At 41.4% G+C, this 25,274-nt stretch overlaps 1 long non-coding RNA gene across 1 annotated transcript in view; it reads left to right on the top strand.

The window, feature by feature from the left end:
- Nucleotides 1–11,198: 11,198 nt before the first annotated feature.
- The window catches only part of LOC132392270 (uncharacterized), a 36,386-nt gene continuing 22,310 nt past the window's right edge, over nt 11,199–25,274 (top strand). Inside the window, exon 1 of the long non-coding RNA XR_009511474.1 lies at nt 11,199–12,093. This is a non-coding gene — a long non-coding RNA (uncharacterized LOC132392270). The remainder of the gene's footprint in view (nt 12,094–25,274) is intronic.

The following is a 25,274-nucleotide window of genomic DNA, read 5'->3' as shown; positions in this document are numbered from 1 at the left end:
AATGGCAAAGGAATTAGCGAAAATGAAACAGAAACTAAAAAGTAAAAAAAAAAATGAATAGCCAGCTCTGGAGAAACTCAGCGGGTCAGGGAGCATCTGTGGAGAGGAATAAACAGTTAATGTTACCAATCACAACCCTTTATCAGGACTGGAAAGGAAGGAGGAAGAAACCAGAATCAGGTAGGATCAGGGAAGTAATTCAAGCTGGCACGTGTTAGGTGAGACCAAATGAGGGGGATGGTGAGGGGGTTAGGAAGGGTAAATGAAGTGAAACGCTGGGAGGTGACAGGTAGAAGAGGTAAAGAGCTGAAGGAGAAAGAACCTGATAAAAGAAGAGAGTGGATCACGGGAGAAAGGAAGGAAGAGTGGGAGATGATGGGCCTATAAGGTATAATAGGCAAGAAGGGATAATAGGCAAGCCAGAATGGACAATGGAAAAAGAAAGGGAGGGGGGAATTATCAGATGTTAAATAAATCAATATACAGTCCTCTGTCCTCTCCTATCAGATGGGAGGGAGGAATCTGTTTTATACTAAAAATTCTACCATTTCCTGTTTGGTGGCATTCACATGTTTTAAGTAATAGGTGGCCTTTGAGTGGAATGAGGAGATCAGGAATTGGGTGACCAAAGCATGTATTTATGACACTCAGGCTGTCCTCTCTTGGTGGAAGGGGGTGAAGCTGTCCATGATAGATAACATGCTAGCAGATACAAACATCTGCTGTTTTATTGAACCACACACTGTCAGTGGATCCTGGCCAACCCCTACAGAAATGCCTGCTGCTCTTCCAAAACCGATTTTGTTTTTACTGCACCACAAACTTACAGCACAAAAATAGTAGAAGTTAAGGAATTTGGTTTCAATAAAAATATATAACATTCAGACAGTTTTGCCATTTTGGGACATATACTCAGTGGTCTCTTTGTTAGGTATGGGAGTGGAACCCAGTGTGATCTTTTGCATCTGTAGCCCATGCTCTTCAAGGTTTCAGAGATGCTCTCCTGCACACCACTGCTGGTTATTTGAATTACTGTCTCCTTCCTGTCATCTTAAACCAGTCCGGCCAATCTCCCCTGATCTCTGTCATTAACAAGGAATGTTCAACAACAGGACTGCTACTCACGAGATGTTTTTTGATTTTCACGCCGTTCTCTGAAAGCTCTAGAGACTGCTGTGTGTGAGAATCTCTGGACATCAGCAGTTTCTGAGATGTTCAAACCACCCCGTCTGGCACCAATGAAGTCACTTAGATCCCATTTCTTCCCCATTCTAATGTTTGGTCTGAACAACAACTGAACCTCTTGAACATGTCTGTATGCTTTTCTGCACTGAGTTGCTGCCACATAATTGGCTGCTCAGATATTTGCATTAGCGATCAGGTGTCCAGGTATACCTAATAAAGTGGCCACTGAATGTGTATATAGGTCAGACCCTTTTTCCCACCACCAGGGAATGTGAGAATAGAGGCTAGGAAGCCAGATATAAACTCTATTTATGGCATTCCTATCTGATTAGCAACAAAATACAATCTTAGGGCCCGCATTTTAAGCATGTTTGACTTCCTGTTTTGCTAAATACTTGAGAGTTTTATTTAATTATTTAGACCACTGAATCATAGTTGATTGACCAACACCGAAAGCATAAAATAAGTTCACATGGAATCGGGGTTAAGTTTTATGCCACACCCAGTTCTATGTCAAGCTGTTTTCCATTGCTTGGGTTCGTCATCTCCAAGTGCCTTTAGGTTGCTTATAAAGAGTAATATAACCAACACGGACACCCTCATTAGGACTAGATCGTAAAGTTTAGTTAAATCCTTCACTCGTTATTCTGTACTTAACAGTCTTCATAATAGCAATAACTGCACCATACGTTTTTAATAATGGGGAGGAAGCCGCAATACAAAGAGTAAATTGATCTTTTAATCCTGCAGATATATGTGTGTGATGTGGCTTCCTTGCAGGGCTGGATTTTATTAGAACAGACTGGGCAGATGGCCATTTTGGCATATAATATGGATACAATTTAATCTTTGTCATACTGGTAACAGCATGCAAGCTAACAAAGGGGAAAGGAAAGAGTCTGAGTCTGTGCAAAATATATATATATTTTAGCTGGAACTGCTGCCCTTCTCATGTTATCTCAGTCTGTTCTGTATTTGGCCCAAAATCCATGCATCCTCAAGTTCTTTTGCTATTTCTCGGCAGACACCACCATCACTTGTGTCATTTCAGCTTGCCACCCTGTCACATACCTTCCCTTCTTTTCTTGTTATTTCACCACGTCCTTTCTCTGCAACTTAAGCCTCATTTTATTTCTAACGTTTTCCAGTTTTGATGTAAGATCATGACCCTAAACTATTAAATCTGTTTTTCTCTCTACATGCTTACTGACAATGCTAAGTGGTTCCAGGATTTTTTGCTTTCACTTCAGATTTCCAGAATCAGAATAATTTTGCTCTTGGCAGCCTCAAGTCATATTCTCCAGATGGGTACAGAAGGAGCAAGGATGTGGGGAGATCAGGGATAATCCTCTGTATTTCCCTGCTTTCTCTAGCATTATTAATACTGTATTTTCGATAAACTAGATTAAGGTGGGTGGAGAGGAAGGAGTACAAGCTGGCAGATGATACGTGAGACCAGGTGAAGGGGAAGGTAGGTGGGTGGGTGATGGGAATGAAGTAAAAAGCTGGGAGGTGATAATTGGAAAAACTGAAGGGCTGAAGGAGAAGGAATCTATCAGGAGACGACAGTGGACAACAGGAAAAAGGGAAAGAGGAGGCACACCAAAGGGAAATGATGGGCAGCTGAGGAGAAGAGAATGGGTAAAAGGGGAACCAGAATTGGAATAGGAAAAAGTGAGAATGGGGAGGAGGGAGAAATTACCAGAAGTTACAGAAATCAAAATTTCAGATGGGAGTGAAGAAGCTCCAGCTAACTTATAGTAAAATTATTACCACTCCTCCTTAGTGGCTCTCTGAATAATAAATGGCCTTTGAGTGGAGTGATGAGATCAGGGATTGGCTGACCAAGGCATGCATTTTGCATTCTAGGGCTGCCTTCCTTTGGAGGTATGTAAGAAAGTTCAAATACAAGATGCAACACACCAGCCACTTAGCACTGACAGTAGGAATGGCAGAGAAATTTCTGTAAGTGAAAACCATCCAGAAGCAAAAAAAAACACTAAACTCTACAGCAACTTGGTTTAACTGGTGTACTTCTCCAACGTCACTTCTACTGAAATCCTAAGATGCACAAATGCACTTTTCTCCAATCAAGGCAAATCTAGTGCTTCCAGTTTAGACAAGACTGATGCTAAGAAGGATAGAATGAGCTCTGCCTAAAGGAAAATACAGTTCAGGTGTGTGAGCCATTGCTACTGAAGTATGTGGTGAACCAGGTTGGTCATCAGTCACCAATCCTGATCCAATCAGATCTATGAAAAGAACAGGTGATGGTATTAGTTGCTTAATATTATGAATAACTAAATATCACATGTTGTCAACATTGACTGAAATATTACAGTCAGACTCCATTTCCTGATCTACAAATGTAATTTATACATTTTACAGAGAAAGTTTTCAAGGATGTTGTTGGGACTTGAGGATCTGAGTAAGTTAAGACCTTACTCCTTGGAGCATAGGAGAATGAGGAGAGTAAAGGTAGAGTAAATGTTTGCAGCGTTTTCCCACCAAAGTTGGGTGAAGCTATAACATAATCAGTCATAGATTAAAGGTGTAAGGTGAAATATTTAAGGGGGATCTGAGTGGGAACCTCTTCGCTCAGAGGATGGTAAGATTTTGGAATGAGCTGCCACCATAAGTGGTGATGCAGGGTTGATTTCAAAATTTAAGTGTAATTTGGATAAGTACCCAGATAGGTGGGGCTTGGAGAGCAACAGTCCAGGTGCAGGTTGATGGAACTAGACACAATAATAGTTCAACATAGACTGGGTGGGTGGAAGGGCCAGTTTCTGTGCTGTGGTGCTCTATGACTTGATAACCACCCATTATTGGTACCACAGAAACATAGAAAACATACAGCACAATACAGGCCCTTCGGCCCACAAAGCTGTGCTGAACATGTCCCTACCTTAGAACTACCTAGGCTTTACCCATAGCCCTCTATTTTCCAAGCTCCATGTATCTATCCGGGAGTCTCTTAAAAGACCCTATTGTTTCTGCCTCCACCACCATTGCTGGCAACCCATTCCACGCACTCACCACTCTCTGCGTAAAAAACACCTGACATCTCCTCTATACCTACTTCTAAGCATCTTAAAACTATGTCCTCTTGTGCTAGCCATTTCAGCCCTGGGGAAAAGCTTCACTCTATCCACACGATCAATGCCTCTCATTATCTTGTACACCTCTATCAGGTCACCTCTCATTCTCTGTCGCTCCAAGGAGAAAAGGCTAATTTCACTCAACCTATTCTCATAAGGCATGCTCCCCAATCCAGGCAACATCCTTGTAAATCTCCTCTGCACCCTTTCTATGGTTTCCACGTCCTTCCTGTAGCGAGGTGAACAGAATTGAGCACAGTACTCCAAGTGAGGTCTGACCAGGGTCCTATATAGCTGCACCATTACCTCTCAGCTCTTAAACCCAATCCCACAATTGATGAAGGCCAATGCACTGTGTGCCTTCTTAACCACAGAGTCAACCTGTGCAGCAGCTTTGAGTGTCCTATGGACTTGGACCCCAAGCTCCCTCTGATCCTGCACACTGTCAAGAGTCTTACCATTAATGCTATATTCTGCCATCATATTTGACCTATCAAAATGAAGCACCTCACACTTATTATACCATCTCCATAGCATTCTAACAACAGACAAGTCTCTGTGGTTGAAACTCCATTCAGTATCTGCCAAAACTTTGTGATTCTGAACATTTTTCCTTGGATCACAATAAAGTGAGCATGCCATCAGTAGTGTGATATTATTGACAATTGCAGACTCATTCAAAATATAGCAAGGTGTCTCATGCTATCACAACCCAGTAAAAAGCAACAGCAAAAGCACTCTCAGCTAGGAATCTGTTTCAATTCAAAAGGAATAAGAGATAAATGTGCTGCTGGCATGTATAGTAATGAAAGTAAGTGAGATTTAACTGGGTGAATGAAACATAGATATGATTTTACCATGAGTTTATTGATCTTCTTAGTGTTCTGTATGAAACAACAATAGAAATTCCATTGTTGATGGATATTTCAGGTGGATTTTAAAAGCACAATACATTTAGCATAACTTGGGTTATTTTGTGTTTTGCAAATTTTCTAATGGGCTTGGTAGAGATTTTTATGATTAAACAGGAAAGGATCAGACATTGCGTACATTTTGAAACGGGTGGGTTAATTGATGAATGGAGAAGAAGGGAAATGAAGGAATTTAAAAAAGGGCAGTTAACATTTCACACAAAGAAATCAAGCCAGCTTAGCTTTTCAAAGGTAGCAACTATTCCCTTGAACTCTACAGGAGAGCTCATTCTCAAGCCTGAAGCAGTGCATTGCACAAGGGATTATTTGGACATGGATTCCTATTTGTGATTTCCCCAAAGGCCCGGTTCTCAATCTTGGTTGACCATCAGAGGGAAAAGGTCAAAATGAGCTGTGCACTTCCCTTGTGGAAGGGGAAAATAATCTAGAAACGAGACACTTCCTAATGACTATCTGAATCACCAAGAGGGCTCGGGAACCAGTGGGGTCCTCTTCCACATGAAACATTATTTTCTGCGAACCAGAGGGAAAATCAAATTACATAGACAGTCTGATAAAAAAAGGATATATACTCATTAATAGATGGTTAAAGGAAAACAGATGTTTCATGGATAACTAATGAATATACAGCTATAATCAAATTCACTCCATCCTATTTTGTAGACTATCAGAAAATAATAAGCAGGCTAAAGGTGCCTATTGTAGTATATAAATGAGTTTGGTTTGTATTGAGCAGTGATTAATGGGCATTGTCCTCCTCAGACTTGGACGTCATGGGCAGATTAAAGTCTGGGATTAGTTAAAGCAGAAAGGCATGAGATCATACATGAAGGAATACTCAGTGTCAAAGTTGAGAAGAGAAAGAACATGAAAGTGATTATTGATTATGGACAAATGAATGAACTACAATCGATAATGATTAGGCAAAGAACCTTTTCAAATACTGAAAACCTTGAAGACATCTGAGAAATGGTCAGATCTCTTCCAAAAAATATTGATGAATTGGAAAAGGTAATAAGAAGGGTGATGGGGTGGAGATACGTTTCTACCAAAGGTGGAGTAAGGCACTCCTTCCCTCTGCTAGGTTGCAGGTCGCCCTTGGGCAAGGTGTAGACCTGCTTAGCCCCAACCCCCCACAGTCTGGGTCACATGAAGCCATGGGAGAAAGTGGTGGATATGAGCAACTGGTGCATATCACATGTCCTGGTTACATGACCACTGACGCCAGGCAGACAATCTCTGAAGAGTGTTGATAACGGCTGGGATCACCTGTCTTGTAAAGAGACTGCCCAAAAGAAGGCAATGGGAAACCACTTATGTAGAAAAAGTTGCCAAACAATCATAGTCAAAGACCATGATCACCAACGTCATCCAACACAGCTCATTATGATGATGAGGACAAGTAAGAAGAACAACGAAGATCTGTACAATGAATAGAACCTAATAAAAAGCCAAAACACCACCATCTGGATATTTTTGCTGTCTTTCTGTGCAACGTTTTGGAAGAAGAAAACAGATGAAATACTTTAATTCTGTGCCATCAAGCATTTTTTCACCTCAATTTATGTGCTGGTTAACCTTCACCCATGCCTGTGTTGTCACCTCTGTGAGACGTGGGAATTCTGGGTGACCTCCAGCCTCCTGGATAACCACACCTGCACCCGGTGCTCCAAGCTGCAGCTCCTCGGAGAACATGTTAAGGAACTGGAGCTGCAGCTCAACCTAGCAGTTACAAGGAGGTGGTCACCCCTAGGGTGAAGGAAGCAGACACCTGGGTGACTGTCAGGAGAAGGACAGCTGGTGCATAGTACCCCCCTGGCCATTCCCCTCAATAATAAGTATACCACTTTGCATGCGGTTGGGGGGCCCTACTGGGGCAAGCCGCAGCAATCGGTTCTCTGGCACTGTGTCTCAGAAGGAAAGGGGGAGAGGGGACTGCGGAAGTGATAGAGGATTCCATAGTTAGAGGAGTAGACACGAGTTTCTGCGGATGTGATAGAGACACCCAGGTGGTATGTTGTCTCCCAAGTGCCAGGGTCAGGGATGTCTCTGATCAGGTCCACAACATTCTATTGGGAAGGGTGAGCAGCCAGAAGTCTTGGTACATATTGGCACCAGTGGCATAGATAGGAAAAGAGAGGAGGTCCTGAAGAGAGAATTTAGGGAGCTAAGTAGAAAGCTGAAAAGCAACAATTCCAAGGTAGTAATCTCCGGATTGTTGCCTGTAAGGGTAAGAATAGGATGATTTGGCAGATGAATGCGTGGCTGAGGAATTGGTGCAGGGAGTAAGGCTTCAGATTTATGGATCATTGAAGTTTTCTGGGGAAGGTATGACTGGTGCAAAAAGGGCTGGGTTACATCTGAACCAGAGGGGTCCAATTTCTTTGCGGACAGTTTTGCTGGAATTGTTGGAGAGGATCTAGACTAATTTGGCAGAGGGATGGGAAACTGAGTGATAGGGCTGAGGAAGGGCAGTCAATATATAAGCACAGGCAGGGTGTAATGAGACTGTCAGGATGGGCAGGCAAATGATAGGGCAAAATTGCAGTCAGTAGAATGAGTTGCAATGTTATAGGGAGACAAAATTGAAAAGGTGATGAATACAGGACCAATGGTGTTATATTTGAATGCACACGATATTTGGAATAATGTAGATGATCTTGTAGCACAGTTAGAGATTGACAGGGATGATTTAGTGGGTGAGTTGTAGCTGAAAGAATATCATAGTTGGGAGCTTAACATCCAAGGATACACATTGTATCGAAAGAACAGGCAGGTAGATAAAAGAGGTGGTGTTGCTCTGTTGGTAAAAATGGAACCAAATCCTTCAAAAGAGATGACAACAGTTCCAGTTCCATTTCCTTGACCTTTTCAGTCAGGAGCTCAATTCAGATGCATTTTCTGCAGATGTAGTCATCAAGGAAACTGTTAGGTGTCCTGAAATCCCACACCTTACAAATGGAGTATTCTACTAACCGGTAAGTTTTTGGACTGTGGGAGGAAACCAGAGCACCTGGAGAAAATCCATGCATCCCACTGGGAGGATGTACAAACTCTTACAGAGCATGCCGGTTTTGAACTCCGATCTCCAACGGGCTGAGTTGTAACAGTGTTGCGCTAAACGCTATGCTACTGTGCTGCCCCATGGTACCTCCAACTTCAGTTTTTTATGCATCTTCAGTTGTAATTGCCTCACCAGTGGCTTCACCTTTTGCAATTTTTTCACAGCAACCAAAGTGCTAAACTCTGGGATTTCCTCCCCAAACTTACCTTCCTCTCCTTTCATCTTAGGATCCAGCTTAGTAGTTTCGGTTATTTACACTAATGGACCAAAATTATTGATATAGCGTTATGTTTTGCAACTTTGAAACATTAAACTAATACAAAGGAATACACAGGGTTAACATGTGGGTGTAACATTATCTTTACTTTAAGCAAAGCACAGACTTATCACTTGGTAATATGATGATGTAGGCAATTAATGCATTTTTACATATAACCAATAGTTAATTATTTAAATGAACATGAATGCTTAATCAAACAATATACACAGTATATACAAAATTACTCAAATATTGTTGAAATGTTAAATGGACAACACTCCTCCCAAATCTCAACTCAATATAGAATACATCTCAACTATAAACACAGTATATTAAAACACAACTACTAAATACTGACATCCCCAGGATAGTAAATTTTAAGTTGTCCCTGCCAGGCTTAAAGATTTAATTGCTATGGAGGCTTTCTTACTCTTTGCTGACAAAGGGGTCACTCTGCTTGCCAGGTGAGCCGTGGCTGTGAAAACAATCTCAGGTTCTGGGTGATTGTAGGAGTTGACTCTGAGACTGCAGGAAGTGGTTCTGAAGGCTCTGGACACTTTCTTCTTTTCTCTCTCTGGATGTACTTCAATCCCTTTGTTTTCCATTCTCATGTTCCTTCTCTCCTACACACCATTCTCTTTCTTGTTCACGTTTTTTTTTCTTTACATCTTTTCTCTCTTTTTTTCTTCTCACTTGTACACCTTAATCTTGGAAAAGTCCATTTATTTCACTGGAATGTACTTTTATTGCCCCCTTTATGATCTGATCTCTTCTCTTGGTTTCCTCAACCACAACGTCATCTGACAAATCCTCTGTCTTTGTATTTCCGTGCAGCTGTGGAGGCCAGGTTGTTGGCTGTATTTAAGGCAGAGATTGATAGGTTCTTGATTGGACATGGCATCAAAGGGAGAAGGCCTGGAACTGGGGTTGAGGAGATTAAAAAAAAAGGATCAGCCATGATTGAATGGTGTAGCAGACTCGTTGGGCCAGATGGCCTAATTCTGCTCCAATGTCTTATGGTCTTTTTGGCCTTCCACTCCTCCCGCTGAGCTTTTGTCTTTGCATTTACTTTTACAAGCAGTTTTGTGTCTCACACCTGAAGTTCATGCACGTGGAGTAGGTTCTGATTCTTTATACTCATAAAAGCCAAATGTTTGCAACTTTCCTGAAGCTTAAAACATAGCCACATTTTGCAAGTAACTGCCTGATTAACATATCAAAAGCTTTCCCAGTTATATTGCCTACAAAAGCTGTTGTCGTCGGACCAGTGCTTTCATCAGTTTCGTGCTTCCTCTGAGCACAAAAAATGTTCATGGCATTTCATGGTCTAATATACTTTCCAATCAGAGGACAGTTGTGGCATCATCCAAGTATCTTTCTTAATTCACCTTCAACTTGTTTCATTGCAGGGGATGTAGCATGCAAATGGTCGATGGATCTCCAATCCAGTGGTAGTTGTCTCAGCCAATCATGCCTCCACAACACTAGTCCTTCCATTTTTACCACATACGAGCCCAATGTGGCTTGTTGGTTGTTGTATTTCACTGTCACTCTCACAGGAATTAACTGTTCTCCAGTATAAGTTCTTAGTTGGATTATCTGCAGGCTTCATTTTCATATCTTTGAATTGCCATTCAAACTCATTTTGAATCACCTGAAGCAGCTGAACCAATGTCTAATTCCATCTTAATTAATTTGACGTACACTTCTGGTGTAAGCCATATTGTTTGTCTATTGTTCATTTTCAGACTGTAAATCTCAAAGCTATTCGGTTCTGTGTCACTTTCATCATTATCAGATTTTTCATCAACAGCATTCAGATCAGTGCTCTTTTTCAAACTGCAAACCTGAGTTTTTAGTATTTTCTCTTCTTGTGGAGCCCACTTACTTCGGTCTGCCCAACAAGCTATTTGTATGTGTCTTACTTTGTTGCAAGTTTCACCTTTAAATCTGAGACTGTTTGGTGCATGTGAGCCCCTGCCACAATGGTAACACAATTTATTCAGCCAGGCAGGATTCGCTTAGACAATGTAATTTTGTTCACGCTCATTTTCATTCCCGACTGGAACTCAATTGCATCTCTGTCTGCAGTTTCCATTGAAACAGTGATTTCAACTGCTCATTTCAATGTAAACTGTGGTTCAGTTAGGAGGCATTTTTGAATGCTTATTTTTTAAGATTCCCCAAACTAAACAATCTTCTATTGTATCATTAAGTCCATTACCAAACTGACAATGCACAGATAATATCTTCAAATCAGACACATATGCTGAAATGGACTCCCTTTCCTTTTGATTCCACTTATGAAACCTAAAGTGTTCTGCATCAAATATGGCTTTGATTCTGAGTGTTCCTGCATCACTTTTACAATTGTAGCAAAGCTCATTCCTGATGGCTTGATTGGGGCTGTCAAGCTTTGAAGCAAGCTGTATGACTTTAAACCTATTGCACTCATTAAAAATGCCACTTACTTCTCACTGGCTGTTTCGTTGCTTCAAAATACTGTTCCAATAGCTCAGTATACATGAGCCAATTACCCATTGTGTAATCGAACTTGTCAATCTTTCCAATGTATCCAGTCATTTCTGACTTTTAAAAATGATTGGTATCACACGGTACTCACAGTTTATGAACCCTGAACTTTTCCATTTACTGACTTAAAAAAAATTCGACCGCGTCTTCTCTTCCAAAGAACATGTATTGGCTGCTTCTGTTTTAAACTCAGCCATCTCTCTACATGCTCAGGTGCCTTTTTTGCTCACTGATGCTCCTGTATAATTAAATTTTATTTCAAATGTCTCGCTGTGTTTAACATGTCGGTAGCTGTCTCGGGTTCATTATAAAAATTCCTCGTCGCCAATGTTTTGCTTTGTAACCTCAAAACATTAAACTAATTCAAAAGAAGACACAGGGTTTGGAATGTGGGTGTAACTTCATCTTTACCTTAAGCTAGGTGTGTTTGTATCATGTGGTAATGTGATGACGTTAGGCAATTAATATATCTTTACATATAACCCATAATTAAGTCTTTAAATAAAAAAGAAAGTTTGATCCAACAGTATATATACAAGATTACTCAACTACTATTGAAATATTAAATACACAACACACAGGATTTGTTTCCATTGCTAGAAGCATTGCATGTCAATGTATCAAAAGAAATATACCCCTCACTTTGGATAACACTCTGATCATAAATAGTTTGTTGAACCTCTCTGGCTCAGTAATTGGAATCGCAAATGGAGTTCCATTAATTTCACTGAGGTACTCTATGTAGGGCTGTGGATGGTAAGCAAAGAGCTGTAGGCAGATACAATACAAAAACAAGCCCTTCAGCCCACAGACTGTACTGACCATTAACCTACCATTAACACCAGTTTTTATTCTCCCCTTGTTCTCTTCAGCTCTCTCTAGATATTATCACTCATCTACACACTAGTTGCAATTTACGTGCTCAATAACCCACCTCTTTAGGATGTGGCCAGAAATTGGAACCCCCACAGGAAATCTGTGCAATCACAGGGACAGCATGCAAACTCCACACAAACAGTAGTAAGCTCCTTGTTTATTTATGCAACTATTTATGTTTGGAGTAAAGTTTTTGTTTAATAATGAATGTTAAAAATGTTTACATTATTTACTTAATCTTTAATGTGTCTGAATGTCAAAGACCTTTAATGATTCCTCATGGTTTTCACAGCCAGCAACCCTGACGGTGATGCTTTACCTCCTCTCAAAATTTTCAGTGGTGATGTGGTTAGTGGAGGCTGGGTTTTTGCAGTGTACTGTTCTCAGGTTTCTGCTGGAGTCTAGGACTCTCTGGACCATCAAGGTAAAACCTTTGGAATTAGACCAGCTAAAGACAAGCATGGGACCACTCACTGTGCGTCACAGGTCCGTATGACCTTCTTGAATCAATATCATGTGGCCCAATGAATATGTTCCAAAAATATAGACTGAAGTCATCAAAAATTTTATGGGACTGGATGATGTGTGTATCGAGGGAGAAGAGTAGCTAGCGGTATCAGGAATGCACGAATCCACAGTTCCCATGGATTGAGAGCCAGAATTGAAAGACAAATAATATGGCTTCAGGCTTTGCCTTGCCCTTTAGGCAGAGTGCTCTGATGAGACCCTGATGATGTGGGAACATACTTCAAAGGAAATAAAACACATTTGGAAAAAAAGGAAATTCAACACAATTCACACTTTCATTATGCACAGGAAACACAAAATTAAGTGTTTGTTACAACATTGTGATTATTATATAATTTAGTCATTTCAAATGACTCAGTAATGAAATAATTCACACCTAGAAGATTGGTAGAAGGTGCTTGAAACACATACTCTGCATAAATTTTCATGAACAGTTTTGGGTTCTTGAAATGCGAGGCTCAAGTAATATTGCTTTTGGTTAGAACATTTTGTTGATTTGGTTAGTCAGGTTCCAAGTGCAATTGCTTCTACATTAGCTAGCACTTATTATCAGCTGCTTTGACAGCTCTTCTCATCAGCTACGTGTTTCATTGACAGCCATTCATTACCTTTCAGAAGCTTGTAATATGAAAATAAAGAGTGATTATTAAGTAGTTATGGTAAAAGGAATTATTATCCCACATGGCATGCTGTCACACCATTGCCAAGAACTCCTAATAAGATATGCACTTGAAAATGAAACACCTTACTGAGCAACTGTTTTTCCTATAACTTCTGCATTGCTACTTGGATCAAGCTGTGCAGTGGAAGGGCCCGAGGCTCTTCAGAAGAAGACTACTATTGTAAAATAAACATTACCGTGAGCGTTCCCTACATCCAAACCAAAAGAAAGGATAGAATAGAGCTAGATCATTAGAATACACACGAGACCATGAATCGGCTTGCTGATGGTTTGATGTCTCTAAAGCCTTAAATAACTCAAAACATAAAAATAATTTTAAAAGTCAGCTTGCAAAATGTTCAAAGTTCAAAGTTCTAAGTAAATTTATTATCAAAGTACATTACTGTACAGTACTGCGCAAAAGGCTTAGATACACACACACACACACAGACGTTTAGCTAGGATGCTTAAGACTTTTGCACTGTGCTGTATTTGTCAATGTGGAGCAGAGGGCAAGTTTGTAAATCTGGCGGGCACAAAGGATGTTGGGAATGGCGAGGGTAGAGTGCTGTGGGAGGGGTTTGGGACAGGTGTCACAGAAGGAATGCCAGGGGCGGAGGGTGATGCGGATGCAACATACCCAACCCTAAATCACCAGGCAAGGTCACTTGGTTCCAAACATTTGGATTATTGATCATTATAGAATCTCTCTCCAGTGCTTCCTGATCCCTCCCTTCTCCCTTCCCCTCTCCCTGCCCCCTTCTAACTCACAGTCCAAAATAGAGACCCACATCAGAATCAGGTTTATCATCACTCACATAACTCATGAGATTTGTTTTTTCTGTAGCAGCAGTACAGTGCAATACATAAAATTACTACAGTACTTGTAACAGTCTTAGGCACCCTAGCTATAACTTTTGCACAGTACCATACATGTAACTATATACTACCCTGAAATTCATTTTTTGCAGGCATTCCCAGTAGCTATAATGAAGGCTGAACCGTAGCTGTAGTGTTTATGGATTTCAGCAAGGCATTTGATAAGGTACACCATGCAAGGCTTATTGAGAAAGTAAAGAGGCATGGGATCCAAGGGGACCTTGCTTTGTGGATCCAGAACTGGCTTGCTCACAAAGATGAAGAGTGGTTGTAAATGGGTTATGTTCTGCATGGAGGCCAGTGGCATGCCTCAGGGATCTGTTCTGGGAGTAGGGGTAGTGATTTTTATAAATGACCTGGACGAAGAAGTGGAGGGATGGGTTAGTAAATTTGCTGATGACGCAAAGGTTGGGGGTGTTGTGGTTAGTGTGGAGGGCTGTCAGAGGTTACAACGCAACATTGATAGGATGCAAAACTGGGCTGAGAAGTGGCAGATGGAGTTCAACCCAGATAAGTGTGAGGTGCTTCATTTTGGTAGGTCAACTATGATGGCAGAATATAGCATTAATTGCAAGACTCTTGGCAGTGTGGAGGATCAGAGGGACCTTGGGGTCCGAGTCCATAGGACACTCAAAGCTGCTACGCAGGTTGACTCTGTGGTTAAGAAGGCATACAATGTATTGGCCTTCGTCAGTCGTGGGATTGAGTTTAAGAGTCGAGAAGTAATGTTGCAGCTATATAGGACCTGGCACAGACCCCACTTGGAGTACTGTGCTCAGTTCTGGTCACCACACTACAAGAAGGATGTGGAAGCCATAGAAAGGGTGCAGAGGAGATTTACAAGGATGTTGACTGGATTCGGGAGCATGCCTTATGAGAATAGGTTGAGTGAAATCAGCCTTTTCTCCTTGGAGCGATGGAGGATGAGAGGTGACCTGATAGAGGCATACAAGATAATGAGAGGCATTGATCGTGTGGATAGTCAGTGGCTTTTCCCCAGGGCTGAAATGGCTAGCACAAGAGGACATAGTTTTAAGGTGCTTGGAAGTAGGTACAGAGGAGATGTCAGGGGTAAGTTTTTTACGCAGAGAGTGGTGAGTGCATGGAATGGCCTGCCGGCAACGGTGCTGGGGGCGGAAATGATAGGGTCTTTCAAGAGACTCCTGGATGGCTACATGGAGCTTAGAAAAATAGAGGGCTATGGGTAAAGCCTAGGTAGTTCTAAGGTAGGGACAGCTTTGTGGGCTGAAGGGCCTGTATTGTGCTGTATGTTTTCTATGTTTCCATGTACAATAGAATCAATGAAAAACTATGCATGAAGACTGACAAGCAACCATCGTGCAAAAGAACACAAACTGTGCATACAGAAAAACAAATAATAATAACAAGAATAATAAATAATACTGAGTACATGAGTTGGAGAGTCCTTGAAAGTGAGTTCATAGGTTGAAAAATTAATTCAGTGTTGAGGCAAGTGAAGTTATCCAGGCTGGTGCAAGTGTGACCTATGCATGATATAGGTGCTGAATTTAAGCAAAGATGATACCTGATCCTTATGTACACATTTTTGGTACATGTCTAGTAATATTATTGAGGGAGGCAGCACATGTTGGGGCATTGCCTAGCAAGGAGAAAGCAAACTGTTGGCATCAATCAATATCCATTACTGAGACAATCATGGCACCTTCACATCCATCCGTTAAACAAGTACACTATCTTCCCATCGTATAGCTAACCACCTAATCACAGCAGTAAAATGGCCATCCCACACCCCATGAAAAATAATTAAAGAGATAATCACACTGCTTCCAGGTTAACAGTTGAATGCTTTTGAACTAGCTGTTTGCTACAATGTGAACATATATAGCACATAACAGCACAGTACAGGCCTTTTGGCCTTCAATGTTGTGCCAACCTTTTAACTTTACCCTTCTCATCTGTACAGCCCTTGTCTTTCTATCTAAGAGTTTCTTAAATGTCCCTAACATATCCGCTTCTACCACCACCCCTTGCAGCATGTTCCACACACCCTCCACTCTCTTCGTCATTGCACGAAGGACTGACACCCTCTTTTCAAACGGGACATGAATGCGCTCCATACTCCTTTGCCAGAGCAGCAAATAAGAAAGCTTGAACCCTTGTAAGAACTACAGGCTTTCAAATATGAACTCTTAGATGTACCACAACTAACAGCATAATGCATTCCCATTGTTTAGCTGGTCTTTGACCAATAGTGAAGGTTGATGCCAATAGTCGGAATTCCTTCACTTTGCCAGTGTGATCCAGGTTCTCCATCTGAACTTGGTTCACACGGGCAATACAAAGGATGGCTTCTGCTGGATAGAGGCCAAATGCAGACAGTTCATGGGTCCAAGGCAGAACCAATGCACTAGGCAGCATGACACAACACGGGCCTTGCTACCACATAAAATGTGATTGACAGGACGTGGTTCTGCTGTCTAATCTGCTTTGGAAGAGCCCAACAATAGTCAGCAGAGCCGTCATTTGTGGAGTACCACTCTCTGCATCAGCACGGCACCGTGAGAGCCCAGCTCCTGTCACTGGCTTTAGAGGGCGCACCTATTGAGCTTGAGAAGGGTAGGGAGGGAGGAAGAAGAGAAAGAGAGAGATAGAATTCAGCTAGAACCATTGAAGCCCACAAATACTATGAGACACTCACAATGAAGCAAGCTTAAGAGAGAAAGTATAGCTCCAGCTCTGTATAAGATTCAAGATTCAAGTTTATTTGTCACATGCACACCGAAACATACAGTGTTATTTGCAGTAACAATCATTACACCCAAGAGTGTGCTGGGGGCAGCCCGTAAGTGTCGTCACACATTCCAGCGCCAACATAGCATGTCTGCAATGCTCAGAACAACACATAAAGCAAAACAAGCTCTATTCATCCCTCTCACCCACACCCATGCGCAGTCCCCTAACACTCTTCAAAAATGAGACAGAATCTGTTCTCAATAACACTGTGTTGTAAAGCTCCATTCAGACGTGACTGAGAAAGCTTTAAGATGATCGGTGCCCTGCCCGATTAAGTTCAACATGATGAGCAGCAGCAGCAGCATTTTCAAAGTGAGAGTGTGCAACATGTGAAGGAACTTAAAGCCTTGGTGCCTCAGCCTAGTTAACACTGAAATCGAATGAAAAATACATACTCTAAAAGGAAAGATGTGCTGACAGCAGCACATCCCCAACACAGTCAATTCAAAAGTAAAGATAGAGATCTTCCCGTTTTCAGGGGCAGCGTTAAAAATCAGTCAGAAGGAGCAGACTTACCTGCCCCCACTACCACCCAATCCCGAGGTAGTACGTGCGATAGTTCACCATTATCTCTGCATAGTGTGCAAACCCCTGTGAAACCTCTGGGGAAGTCAAAGGTCCACTGTCTGTGAATCCAAGTCCATTGGAGGCTGGAGGCTGGAGGTGGCCTGTCCTGTGGTTAGAAGACTTGTCTGTGTGTGTGGGTGGGTGGGTGGGTGGTTGGGAGGGAGGTAAGGGTCTTGTTTTGCTGTTATTGTGCTTCTGTTTGTGTTGTTGTGCTGAACATTGTAGGCATGCTATATTGATGCTGGAATGTATGACGACACTTGTGGTTTGCCCCCAGCACATCCTTAGGTTGCTAATGCAAATGATGCATATCACTGTATGGTTCGATGTATAGTACATGTGATGAGTAAATGAACCTGGAATCTGTAAACGTATTGAGAGCTTTGGTGACCCTTTGACATTACAAAGGTGCTCAGTGGCTCCCATCGTTCTGAACTTTACCATTTCATCTGGAACCATGTTATTTCTGGGGAACTAAAGCAGCCTAATTATCTCTCAATGCGGTGGGAAGAAAGAACTGTACATTTCCTTTGAGAAACTTGTCCAGTGCCATATTGATACAGCATGGCAAGAATGAAGATTGGCAACACTTAAATACTCTGAAATGTATATTGAGGTTCAGGTCCTGCACATTTGTCAGGAGTAACACATACAAAATGGTGGAGGAACTCAACAGCATTCATGGACAGGAGTAAACAGTTGATGTTTCAGGCTAAGGCCCTTCATCAGAACTGGAAAGGAAGGGAGAAGAAGTCAGAATAAGAAGCTGGGGTGAGGGGAAGTAGTACATGCTGATAGGTGAGACCAGGTTGGTCATGGCAAGAATAGGCTCAGCCTTTAATTTGGCCCAGAGGCTTGTTTTGCCTCTTTGTCATTTAGCTGGCTCTGAGACCCTTCAGGTAACGGGCTTCATCTGCTTCAACAATGAAAATGTCCATTTATCAAGTGCCTTTCTTGGTATAGGGGTGTGTTGAGTTCATGACTGGGGGCTAAGATTCATGAGATGTAATTTTACGTTTGTTTCCATGTGGAATTAGGAGTTTGATCAAGCAAGTGTTGTCCAAGCTATGACCTTTCAGTGAAATATTAATTCAGGATATGGACATTGCTGAAATCCTCATCTATCTGCTATTCCTCATAGCCAATGTTTTCTCTCATTTACAAGTTTCCAGCTTTGGCAACATCCTCAAACATCTGTATGCTGTCCAGTGTTATCACCTCCTTCCTGTACTGCAATGAGCAGAAATGTTCACCATACTCCTGCAATGTTATATAATTTAATGAAAACCTCCTTCCTGATATAGTCCAAATTGAACAATCCCTCTTGTCGTATTTCACGACCACTTTCCAGTCCTACAATCTCGGTGGTTCTGCGTAAATGCACTCCAAGGAACTTCTTGTCTTTGATGTGAGACACGTTCCTACATGTATTTTCCTACATTTACATGTATTTTCTTAAACTGCCTGTCTTTTTTGACTCACACTTGTTAGGAAGTCTGCACAATGGCATAGCAGTTAGCGCAGTTACCCATGGCTCTGGTGACATCGAGTTTGTCCTTGACCTTGAGTGCTGTCAGTGATGAGTTTGCATTTTCTCTCAATGACCACTTGGGTTTTCTTCAGGTGCTCTGGTTGCTTTCCCCCCTTCCCCACCTCTCACATCCCAAAGACATGTGGCAGTTTAATTGATTAAAGTAAATCACCCCTTAGTGTCAGTTAACGCCAAAAAATAATCAATGGGCTGTTGATAGGCCGGTGTTCAGAAGAATACATTGCAGGACTACATGGGATTGGCGGGGGTCAGCTTAGATTCAATGAGCTGAACAGCCTCTTTCTGTGGCAGTTTAAGCTTCTGGTGTCATTTTTTTCTGTAATCCAACCTCCTTACTACTACACAATCCCTAAGTTTTTTTCTAATTTTGTATGCACTGGAAGCTTCTTAATCAGGGTTTCGGTGGTCAGCCCTAAGCTATTGAGGTGCATCACAAGAAGCAAGGGACCTGTCAGTTATCCCTATGGTTCCTCATGACAGACAACCACCCAGATGTTAAATGAACCAAGAGCATTACCCTTTCTTTCCTACTACTGAGCCAATTTTGGATCCAACTTTAGAGCAGCATTTTAAACATGTGCATTAAGTTATTGACTCTTATTTTTAATGCAAGATTGATCCCATTGTCAAAGATCTTGGCAGGAAAAAAAAGCTTAAAAATAAGAGGGTAGTAGCCCATTATAATCAAAGCAAATGGGCCAATGTTGAGAAAGCTCACACCTCTCTTGTCAGAAATAGCAATGATCAGATGGTCTAAACCCAGAGCAAGCTGATTTGTATGCAGCTGGAATGAAAGGAATATCTTTGAAAATTCTGGAGCCTTGAACTGAATATCAATAGTGATATTGACAGGGTTATTCAAGCAGTATCTGGTGACAGTCCAGATGTCAATGCCTTCCTGGCGGACCAATCCTTCTCCTGTCTTAGCTTTAATACCCATTTCTCAGTTCTTAACCTTGAAGTTTTTCCAAAAAGGAAGACTTTATATAGCATCCTTCACAGAGCAGGGTCTCCTAAATGCTCTGTTTGTACATGCAGCTGGGGAAAAGATTAATAGCTATCTTTGAACTAATTGAATTTCCCAAAGAGCATTCTCCTTAACCAATGAAATTTATGTGTTAATTATATTTTGCTTTACCTGAAATGATTTGATGCCTGTTTACATGAACAGATCACAATGAGAACCATTTTAATACAGAGTTCAATTATGCAGCAGTCTGTTAATCCCATTGTTGCCATTGCAAGGCTGTTATTGAACAGTAAATATCAAATTATGTTAATTGTGCTTAAAAGCAACCACCATCAGTTAGATTTGCTATATTTCAACCAGGGTTTTTTTCTACTCTCAGTAGACTGAATGCAATACATTTTTCATGATTTTGGCGGCAGCTTTGTGCACAGCAAGGTTCCACAAATGGGAGTGCGATACTGCCCAAACATGAATTTTATCAATGGTGGCTGCAAGGTAAACTTTGGACCCACTAAGAGTCATTCTCTTGCTCTGCCTTGAAAATGGTCCAAAGGGTCATTCAGTGGGTAAGGCCTCAGCTCAGAGTCTTATCTGAGATGGCTCTTCTATTTATTCTGCACCCCTTTAGAAGGCGATGTCTATGAACCCTGAAGTGAGATTTAACTTCACAATCTTGCACCTTAGAGCTGAGCCACAGCTGGCACTACTTTGAAGGTAAGTGTAGAGACAAGCCAAAGGTAAAATGTGCCAAGCATGTGGATCAATAACATTCCTCAGGGCGTTGTAAGCCCATTTTCTAGCAGGAAATAACTGAAACTGAGCACAGGATTTTATATGCTGGTGGAAGGAATGCTCTCAAAACAATATTGTAAAAGCTGCACTCTGTTGTAAAAACCTTGTGGTATTATCTATTGATAATGTTAGTGAAAGACTTTTTGTATTTGGTATTAATGTCAGGTGCAATCCATTTATTCAGAACAGTCATTTTTATGCTGCCTCCAGATGTGTGAAGTCAGATGAGATTCTGGGGCACTGAACTGATTGTTGGTGATCCCTAGCTGTAACCTACACTGAATTCCTCAGTGGAGATTTGCCTGCTGAACCTGTGCTGGCTTAGACCTGCCCAACAATTATGTTTACCTAATGGGGAAGAAAGGCTTTAAGGAAGAATGGTAATTTAAATTCATTGACACCTTTCCTTTATTTAATTATTTTAAAGCATTTTCAAGTGTTTTTAAATGTTTCATTTTTAACCACATAAGAATTACAGCATGGAAACAGGCCATCTCAGCCCTTCTAGTCCGTGCTGAATGCTTACTCTCACCTAGTCCCACCTACCTGCACTCAGCCCATAACTCTCCATTCCTTTCCTGTTCATAAACCTATCCAATTTTTTAAAAAATGACAATATCAAACCTGCCTCTACCGCTTCTACTGGAAGCTCGTTCCACACAACTACCACACTCTGAGTAAAGAAGTTCCCCCTCGTGTTACCCCTAATCTTTTGCCCCTCATGTCCTCGTGTTTGAATCTTCCCCCCTACTCTCAATAGAAAAAGCCTATCCACGTCAACTCTATCTATCCCCCTCATAATTTTAAATACCTCTATCAAGTCCCCCCCTCAACCTTCTACACTTCAAAGAATAAAGACCTAACTTGTTCAACCTTTCTCTGTAACTTAGGTGCTGAAACCCAGGTGACATTCTAGTAAATCTCCTCTGTACTCTCTCTATTTTGTTGACATCTTTCCTACAATTGTGACCAGAACTGTACATAATACTCCAGATTTGGCCTCACCAATGCCTTGTACAATTTTAACATTGCATCCCAACTCTGGAACTCAATGCTCTGATTTATAAAAGCCAGCATACCAAAAGCTTTCTTCACCACCCTATCCACATGAGATTCCACCTTCACGGAACTATGCACCATTATTCCTAGATCACTCTGTTCTATTGCATTCCTCAATGCCCTACTATTTACCATCTATGTCCTATTTTGATTACTCCTACCAAAATGTAGCACCTCACACTTATCAGCATTAAACTCCATCTGCCATCTTTCAGCCCATTCTTCTAACTGACCTAAATCCCTCTGCAAGCTTTGAAAACCTACTTTGTTATCCACAACGCCATGTATCTTAGTATCATCTGCATACTCAGTAATCCAATTTATGAAAATATAGCACCTGAGGGTGTTTTATTTTTATTAGCTTAAGTATTTATTAATTTGAATATTGGCAAGTGTCTTAGCTCTGACCGTCAAGGCCAAGGATTTGAGGCCTTCCTTTAGAGAGATGTTTTTTATTGGAAGTCTGTGACCAATGTTGTACTGCAGGGATCAGTACTGGGAATATTGTTGTTTATGACTAATATTAACCTCTTGGATGTGATTGTGGGAGGTGTGGTCAATAAGTTTGTGGATAACATGAAAGCTGGTGTTGCTCTGGTTAGCTAAGAAGACTGTCTAATTCTGCAGCAGGATGTATATTGGATAGAGAGATGGTCAGAGCATTGACAGATGGAATTTAATCTCAGCAAATAAGATATGATGAAGTTTGGGAAGTAAAATAACAGTAGGATATATATCTGAAAGGGCCCAAAGAAATGGTGATGATCAGAGACCTTGGAGTATGTCCATAGTGCCTTGAAAATGGCAACGTGGGTAGATGGAGTCATGAAAAAGACATAAAGTGTGCTTGGCTTTTAAGGTAGAGCAGAAAGTATGAGTTGGGATTCTACATTGTAGCGGTGGGCACTGGTTTGCAAGCTGTATTGCGGATAGAATATTGTGGCCACATTAGAGGTAAAAAATTTATTTTTACTGAAATGAAAGTTTGCGGTTTGTGATGAAGGAAACAGCCATTATGTTTTTGAAAGCAGAGGAGGTTAAAGAAAATCTCGTAAAAGCATTCAAAAGAATAATGAGAGGTTGCTTCTCCTTGCCGGTGAACTGACAGCACATGGATATGCAGTTAAATTTAATACTGAAATCAGAAAGAGGGGGAGGTGCAACTTCTCAGTCAAAACGTTTTAAGCATTTGGATTGCATTACCATTGAAGCCAAATCAATCGTAAGAATGAATTAGATTAACATTGAAGGGAAAAATATTGAAAGTAAAAAAGTAAGCTGAGATTGGATCACGTTGTCCTATTATCAGGTCTGATTCGTTGGCAAAGGTATCAGGAGCTAGAGGCACATGTTTATATCCTATAGCGATAGAGGTGACATCAGTGGGTTGAAGAGGAGGTGGGTGGAGGAAGAGGAAACTGGAAAGAAGAATCATTCAGTGCCACTCATGAAATAAAAATAAACAATCAGTGCAAGCTGAAAGTACTGATACTGTGCAATAACAAGATAAATTTCTGTGGATGGCTGTGAGTTCCCTGAATCGAGCCCAAACCAGTCTTATTAAGTACAGTTAGTTCTTGCAAAATTCTGATTCCTGTCCTGAAAATTGACAGATAGGACCCCGTTATATTGTTCAAAGTCTGTGTGCATTTTTAGTGCCACAATCATTTATCCAGCTAATAATTCTTTGCCTAAATATCACCACAAACAGTTTCTACCCGTTGTTATCTGTGGAAACCAAAAGTAAGGGGTTATCCAAACTTAGGCTATGCCTCAGCTCATTAAACACAGACCAAGGTCAACATCATCATTTTGTGATCAAAAAACCATTAAACTGATCCAAAACTGATTCATTTGCCCAAGTATACAGCTCTGGATCTTGCTTTTTGAAGCACTTACGTGACTTCCTGCAGGAAGACGTTTAATAGTTCAATAGTTCTATTTAACACCAGAGAAGTATGCAATATACAACCTGAAACTCTTGCTCTTTGCAGACGTCCACAAAAGCAGAAGAGTGCCTCAGAGAATGAGTGACAGTAAATATGTTAGAACCCTAAAGCCACCCCTACTCCCCCCATGTACAAACAGCAACAAGGCATCTACCAGACCCTCCCCACCATACTTCAGCAAAAAGCATCAGTACCCTCCACCCACCAAGCAAACAACAGCAAAGCCTCCAAAAATGACCGTGATCTGCAGTTCAACAAAAACTAATCATTCACCCTGACAATTCGACATAGCACAGGCTCTTCCTCTCCCTAACAAAGGGGCAGAAAGGTGTCACCCAGTAAGAGAGGAGACATAACAAAACAACTCGCTGATTTGCCATGATAAAGTCTGCTGTGTCACGTTTCTTCCTGAGTTCTCTGACTCAAGAATCGGAAACTAGCTCTCTCTCACCAACGAGAGAAAACGAGAGAGCACTCTGAGTACAGAGCTGATCCTGGTAGCTGATCTGCTGTCACCGATATTCTGTTTTCTCCTGCGATGCTTCAGTCGGCAGAACCCACATCAAATCAACTTGTCCCCAGAACTGCAAAGACTTGGAACCCCAAAGCTGTGCTTGTCTTTTAGACAGCGTTCTGGGGATATTGAGAAACAGCCGGTTTGTGAGCCCCAAGGACGGAAACCAACATTGGAAACAGCCAAAGATTGAGTGAAGATCAAGGTCAGGATCTTTGACAGAACCCCATCCATCTTGAAAAGGAAAAAGAGAGACGCTAGACGTAGAAATTAAGCCATTTCCGCAAATGAGCTCAAAGTCACTGTCAAACGCCATCATTGCTCTGACCACAGAGGATATACCTTTTAGATGGTATAACATTAAAGTTAATTTCATGCATTTAAATATGCCATATTTAAATGCATTTATTGGTCAGATAATTGGATAAGTGGTCTAAAATTCTACAGTAATTTTTCCCTTCTTTCCTCATTTCCCTCTGCTCTGCACCCCTCCTGATTCTCCAGCTCTGACTACCAAGAACATCAGACTATGGCAAGCGAGCATCTGAAACCAGTTGATACTTTGCCACTTTGGCTTCTCAAATTAGTGGACATTTGCTGAGAAGTGGAATGTTTGCCCATCCAGAGCTGGGGTCAACAACACCATCTTGAGGAAGTGAGGTGGACGTCAGAATGAGAAAGAAGCACTGACGTACTGTGTGGCATGAGATTTGTTGTTTTGTGACAGCAGTACAGTGCAATACATAAAAATACTGTAAATTACAAACCAAAAAATGAGGGAGAGCAAAAATAGTGAACTAGTGTTAATCGGTTGGTTCATTGTCCGTTCAGAAATCTGGTTGCTGAGGGGAAGGAGTTGTTCCTCAAACCATTGAGTGTGTGCCTTCAGGCTCCTGTACCTCTTCTGTGATGCTAGTTATGAGAAGAGAGCATGTCCTGGGTGGTGGGGGTCCTTAGTGACCGATGCCGCCTTTTTGAGGCATTGCTTTTTGAAGACGCACTTGATGCTAAATTATGTACTGGAGCTGCAGTGGACGATTTATCTGTGTATCAGGTGCAGGGAACACATGAACTTCATG

Source organism: Hypanus sabinus, chromosome 4, assembly GCF_030144855.1.
Source record: "Hypanus sabinus isolate sHypSab1 chromosome 4, sHypSab1.hap1, whole genome shotgun sequence".
Lineage (NCBI taxonomy): Eukaryota > Metazoa > Chordata > Chondrichthyes > Myliobatiformes > Dasyatidae > Hypanus > Hypanus sabinus.
Note: the sequence above shows the minus strand (reverse complement) of the source record. Positions and strands in the feature narration are given on the sequence as shown.